The sequence below is a fragment of the Cetorhinus maximus genome, unplaced genomic scaffold (genome assembly GCF_964194155.1).
Source record: "Cetorhinus maximus unplaced genomic scaffold, sCetMax3.hap1.1 HAP1_SCAFFOLD_1714, whole genome shotgun sequence".
In the NCBI taxonomy this organism is placed as follows: Eukaryota; Metazoa; Chordata; class Chondrichthyes; order Lamniformes; family Cetorhinidae; genus Cetorhinus; species Cetorhinus maximus.
Window position 1 is genome coordinate 36446 of NW_027597654.1, and position 6962 is coordinate 43407.

The window sequence follows — 6962 nt, forward strand, 5'->3', positions numbered from 1 at the left end:
TGGAACGAGCTACCATCTGATGTGGTAAATGCGGACATCCTCTTAAGTTTTAAGAATAAATTAGATAGATACATGGACGGGAGACGTCTGGAGGGCTATGGACTAGGTGCAGGTCAATGGGACTAGCGGAATAATATTTCGGCACAGACTAGAAGGGCCGAATGCCCTGTTTTCTGTGATGTAGTGTTCTATAGTTCTATGGTTCGATGTGAGGGAGTTGGATTAACATCAGTAGAGATACAATCAGTCACACAGGGCACTAGGGGAGAGGGGTTACTGAGTGAGATTGTGAGGGAGCTGGAATAACATCAGTAGAGATACAGTCAGTAACAAAGGGCGCTGGGATAGTGGTGTTGCTGAGTGGCTGAGTGACTGTGTGAGGGAGCTGGATTGACACCCGTAGAGATACAGTCAGCAACACAGCGAGCTGGGTGGAGAGGGGTTACTGAGTGACAGTGTGAGGGAGCTGGATTAACTTCAGCAGAGATACAGTCAGTAATACAGGGTGCTGGGGTTAAAGAGGGTATTGAGTGAGAGTGTGAGGGAGCTGGATTAACATCAGTAGAGATACAGTCAGTAACACAGGGCGCTGCGGGGAGAGGGGTTACTGAGTGACAGTGTGAGGGAGCTAGATTGACATCAGTAGGGATGCAGTCTTTAACACAGGGCGCTGTGGGGAAAGGTGTTGCTGAGTCACAGTATGAGGGAGTTGGATTAACTCCAGTAGAGGCACAGGCAGTAACACAGGGCGCTGCGGGGAGAGGGGTTACTGAGTGACAGTGTGTGGGAGATGAATTAACATCAGTAGAGATACAGTCAGGAACACAGGGCGTTGGAGGAGAGAGGTTACTGAGTGACAGTGTGAGGGAGCTGGATTAACATTAGTAGAGATACAGTCAGGAACACAGGGCGCTGGAGGAAAGGTCTTACTGAGTGACAGTGTGAGGGAGCTGGATTAACGTCGGTAGAGACACAGTCAGTAACACAGGGCGCTGGGGTGAGAGGGGTTACTGAGTGACAGTGTGAGGGAGCTGGATTAACATCAGTAGAGATACAGTCAGTAACAAATGGCGCTGAGCGGAGAGGGGTTACTGAGTGACTGTGTGAGGGAGCTGGATTAACATCAGTAGAGATACAGTCAGTAACACAGGGTGCTGGGGGGAGAGAGGGGTTACTGAGTGAGTGTGTGAGGGAGCTGGATTAACATCAGTAGAGATACAGTCAGTAACACAGGGTGCTGGGGGGAGAGAGGGGTTACTGAGTGACAGTGTGAGGGAGCTGGATTAACATCAGTAGAGATACAGTCAGTAACACCGGGCGCTGGTGGAGAGGGGGGTTACTGAGTGACGGTGTGAGGGAGCTGGATTAACATTAGTAGAGATACAGTCAGTAACACCGGGCGCTGGTGGAGAGGGGGGTTACTGAGTGACGGTGTGAGGGAGCTGGATTAACATTAGTAGAGATACAGTCAGTAACACAGGGCGCTGGGGGGAGAGGGGTTACTGAGTGACGGTGTGAGGGAGCTAGATTAACATCAGTATAGATACAGTCAGTAACAAAGGGCGTTGGGGTAGTGGGGTTACTGAGTGACAGTGTGAGGGAGCTGGATTAACATTAGTAGAGATACAGTCAGTAACACAGGGCGCTGGGGGGAGAGGGGTTACTGAGTGACGGTGTGAGGGAGCTAGATTAACATCAGTAGAGATACAGTCAGTAACAAAGGGCGTTGGGGTAGTGGGGTTGCTGAGTGACAGTGTGAGAGAGGTAGTCAGTAACACAGGGCACTGTGGAGACAGGGGTTACTGAGTGACAATGCGAGGGAGCTGGATTAACATCAGTAGAGATACAGTCAGTAACACAGGGTGCTGGGGGGAGAGAGGGGTTACTGAGTGACAGTGTGAGGGAGCTGGATTAACATCAGTAGAGATACTGTCAGTAACACAGGGTGCTGGGGTGTAGAGGGGTTACTGAGTGAGTGTGTGAGGGAGCTGGATTAACATCAGTAGAGATACAGTCAGTAACACATTGCGCTGAGCGGAGAGGGGTTACTGAGTGACTGTGTGAGGGAGCTGGATTAACATCAATAGAGATACAGTCAGTAACACAGGGCGCTGAGGGTGTGCGGTTGCTGAGTGACTGTGTGAGGGAGCTGGATTAACATCAGTAGAGATACAGTCAGTAACACAGGGCGCTGAGGGTGTGAGGTTGCTGAGTGAATGTGTGAGGGAGCTGGATTAACATCAATAGAGATACAGTCAGTAACACAGGGCGCTGAGGGTGTGAGGTTGCTGAGTGAGTGTGTGAGGGAGCTGGATTAACATCAGTAGAGATACAGTCAGTAACACAGGGCGCTGGGGGGAGAGAGGGGTTACTGAGTGAGTGTGTGAGGGAGCTGGATTAACATCAGTAGAGATACAGTCAGTAACTTGGTAACCCATCCCCGCTCTTTAAGAGTGGTAAAGCCTCATTAGAATCAGGCCCCATCCTCCCCGGCACTGGGATCACAACCACCTCAACGTGAAGGGTAAACCAGGTCTGAACTTTCTGAACACTCACATCCAAAATATAAAGATATAAACTGCTCCAAACACCTCGAAAAACTGGGGTTCTCCTCACCCCCTCCCCCCAAACTGTGGGACTCCTCACCCCCTCCCCCCAAACTGTGGGACTCCTCATCCCCTCCCCACAAACTGTGGGACACCTCACCCCCTCCCCCCCCAAACTGTGGGACTCCTCACCCCCTCCCCCCAAACTGTGGGACTCCTCACCCCCTCCCCCCACCCCGCAAACTGTGGGACACCTCACCCCCTCCCCCCCCAAACTGTGGGACTCCTCACCCCCTCCCCCCACCCCGCAAACTGTGGGACTCCTCACCCCCTCCCCCCACCCCGCAAACTGTGGGACTCCTCACCCCCTCCCCCCCACCCCCCCAAACTGTGGGACTCCTCACCCCCTCCCTCCCCTCCCCCCAAACTGTGGGACTCCTCACCCCCTCCCCCCCCCAAACTGTGGGACTCCTCACCCCCTCCCCACCCCAAACTGTGGGACTCCTCACCCCCTCCCTCCCCCCCCCCCAAACTGTGGGACTCCTCACCCCCTCCCCCCCAAAACTGTGGGACTCCTCACCCCCTCCCCCCCACAAACTGTGGGACTCCTCACCCCCTCCCCCCCAAAACTGTGGGACTCCTCCCCCCCTCCCCCCCCCCAAACTGTGGGACTCCTCACCCCCTCCCCCCACAAACTGTGGGACTCCTCACCCCCTCCCTCCCCCCCCCCCAAACTGTGGGACTCCTCACCCCATCCCCCCAAACTGTGGGACTCCTCACCCCCTCCCCCCAAACTGTGGGACTCCTCACCCCATCCCCCCAAACTGTGGGACTCCTCACCCCATCCCCCCAAACTGTGGGACTCCTCACCCCCTCCCCCCCTTCCAAACTGTGGGACTCCTCCCCCCCTCCCCCCCTTCCAAACTGTGGGACTCCTCACCCCCTCCCCCCAAACTGTGGGACTCCTCACCCCATCCCCCCAAACTGTGGGACTCCTCACCCCCTCCCCCCTTCCAAACTGTGGGACTCCTCACCCCCTCCCCCCAAACTGTGGGACTCCTCACCCCCTCTCCCCATCCCCCCAAACTGTGGGACTCCTCACCCCCTCCCCCCCAAACTGTGGGACTCCTCACCCCCTCCCCCCCAAATTGTGGGACTCCTCACCCCCTCCCCCCAAACTGTGGGACTCCTCACCCCCTCCCCCCCAAATTGTGGGACTCCTCACCCCTCCCCCCCAAACTGTGGGACTCCTCACCCCCTCCCCCCAAACTGTGGGACTCCTCACCCCCTCCCCCCCTTCCAAACTGTGGTACTCCTCACCCCCTCCCCCCCTTCCAAACTGTGGGACTCCTCACCCCCTCCTCCCTTCCAAACTGTGGTACTCCTCACCCTCTCCCCCCCTCCAAACTGTGGGACTCCTCACCCTCTCCCCCCTCCAAACTGTGGGACTCCTCACCCCCTCCCCCCCTCCAAACTGTGGGACTCCTCACCCCCTCCCCCCCTCCAAACTGTGGGACTCCTCACCCCCTCTCCCCCTCCAAACTGTGGGACTCCTCACCCTCTCCCCCCACCCAAACTGTGGGACTCCTCACCCCCTCCCCCCAAACTGTGGGACTCCTCACCCTCTCCCCCCAAACTGTGGGACTCCTGACCCCCACCCCCTCCCCAAACTGAGGGACTCCTCACCCCCTCCTCCCTCAAACTGTGGGACCCCTCACCCCCTCCCCCCAAACTCTGGGACCCCTCCCCTGAGGAGGGAGTGACTGGCCCGCTCTCTCGCTCCCGCTCTCTCGGAGATCTGCTCTCTCTCTCACTTTTACGACGGTGATGACCTGTTCTTCTCGAGTCACTGACCACTGGACCGGAGCCTCCAGAGGAGGAACTGCAGGCAAACGCTTCACTGGGCAAATAGTGAGGCAGTGGCACTCGGTCCCTCACTCTCTCACTCCCTCTGAATGCCTGGGAGAGGCTGGACATGTCACGGTGCTGTTCTGCTCTCCTACCAGCAAGGGAACGGGTCGGGCACTGCAGCAGACGGGAAAAGATGAATGGTTGTGAGGTGTTGCGTGTTGTGGGGCGGGCGAGGGGGTGGGGGGTGGGGGGTGGTGGGTGGAGGTGGGCAGGACAGTGGGAGTGACGGCCTGGGGTCTTTCTACAAGCCTGGAGTATTCATCAGATGAAGAGTCATAAGGACTCGAAACGTTACCTGTCTTCCTCTCCGCAGATTCTGTCAGACCTGCTGAGTTTTTCCAGCTATTTTTAGTTTTGTTTCAGATTTCCAGCGTCCGCAGTGTTTTGCTTTTATCCTGGTCAATCCCCTCTGCACTCTCTCCGGTGCAGTCACTTCCTTCCTATAATGCGGATTCCTGAACTGCACGTAATACTCGAGCTGTGGCCTAACCAGCGTTTTATACAGTTCCAGCATAACCTCCCTGCTCTTATATTCTGTGCCTCGGCTAATAAAAGCAAGTATCCCATTTGCCTTCTTAACCACCTTATCTACCTGTCCCGCTACCTTAAGGAACTGGTGGACATGCACACCAAGGTCCCTCTGATCCTCAGTACTTCCCATTCATCATGTATTCCCTCACACTTATCCGGGTTAATTCCATTTGCCACTGATCAGCCAATCTGACATCAGCCCATCTCTCTCCTCCTGTAATCTAAGGCTATCCTCCTCACTATTTACCACCCCACCAATTTCCGTGTCATCCGCGAACTTACTGACCAGCCCTCCTACATTCAAGTCTAACTCGTTTATATATGCCACAAACATCAAGGGACCCAACACCGATCCTTGTGGAACCCCACTGGACACAGGCATCCAGTCACAAAAACCCCCCTCGACCTTCACCCTCTGCTTCCTGCCACTCAGCCAATTCTGGATCCAATTTGCTAAATTGCCTTGGATCCCATGGGCTTTTACCTTCGTTATCAGTCTCCCACGCGGGACCTTATCAAAAGCCTTGCTGAAGCCCAAGTAGACTATGTCAAATGCATTGCCCTCATCTACATACCTGGTCACCTCTTCAAAAAATTCAATCAAATTGGTCAGACATGACCTCCCCTTAACAAAACCACACTGACTCTCCTTGATTTAATCCCTGCCTCTCCAAGTGTAGATTAATTCTGTCCCTCAGAATTGCTTCCAATAGTTTCCCCACCACTGAGGTTAGACTGACTGGCCTGTAGTTGCCTGGTTTATCCCTTCCTCACTTCTTCAATAACGGTACCACATTGGCTGTCCCCCAGTCCTCTGGCACCTCTCCTGTGGCCAGAGAGGTAATGAAAATTATTGCCAGTGCCCCTGCTATCTCCTCCCTTGCCTCACTCAACAGCCTGGGATACATTTCATCCGGGCCTGGAGATTTATCTACTTTTAAGCCTGCCAGACCACTTAGAACCTCTTCCCTTTCTATGCTCATTTCTTTCATTATATCACAGTCCTTCTGCCTGATTTCCATACCCACATCGTCCCTCTCACTTGTGAACACCGACACAAAGTATTCATTTAGAACCATACCTACGTCTTCCGGCTCCACACTCAAATTACCACTATGGTCCTTAATGGGCCCTACTCTTTCCCTAGTTATCCTCTTACTCTTGATGTACTTGTCAAATAACTTTGGATTTTCCTTTATTTTACCTGCCAATGTTTTTCATGCCCTCTTTTTGTTCTAATTTCCTTTTTAAGTTTCCCCCCTACACATTCTATACTCCTCTCGGGTTTCCGCTGTTTTGAGCCCTTAGTATCTGCCATAAGCCTCCCTTTTTCTCTTTATCCAATCCTGTATATCCCTCGACATCCAGGGTTCCCTGGATTTGTTGGTCCCACCCTTTGCCTTTACAGGATTATGTTGGCCCTGTACTCTCCCTATTTCCTTCTTGAATGAGTCCCACTGATCTGATGTAGATTTACCTGAAAGCAGCTGCTCCCAGTCCACTCTGGCCAAATCATATTTGACCTTATTAAAATCTGCCTTCCCCCAATTTGGAACTCTGATTTCTCGCCCATCCTTGTCCTTTTCCATAACAACCTGGAATCAAATGGAGTTATGATCACTATCTGCAAAATGCTCCCCCACTGATACCTCTACCAATTGCATTTGTTGGAGTTGTTCAATGTTGAGGTTGTTGTTGAACTTGTTGGTGTTTCTCAACGTTGGTGTTGTTGTTGAATTTGTTGTTTTTAAATGTTGAGGTTGTTGTTGAGGTTGTTGGTGTTTTTTAATGTTGAGGTTGTTGTTGAATTTGTTGGTGTTTCTCAATATTGAGGTTGTTGTTGAGGTTGTTGGTGTTTTTCATTGTTGAGGTTGTTGGTGTTTCTCAATGTTGAGGTTGTTGTTGAACTTGTTGGTGTTTTTCAATGTTGAGATTGTTGAATTTGTTGGTGTTTCTCAATGTTGAGGCTGTTGT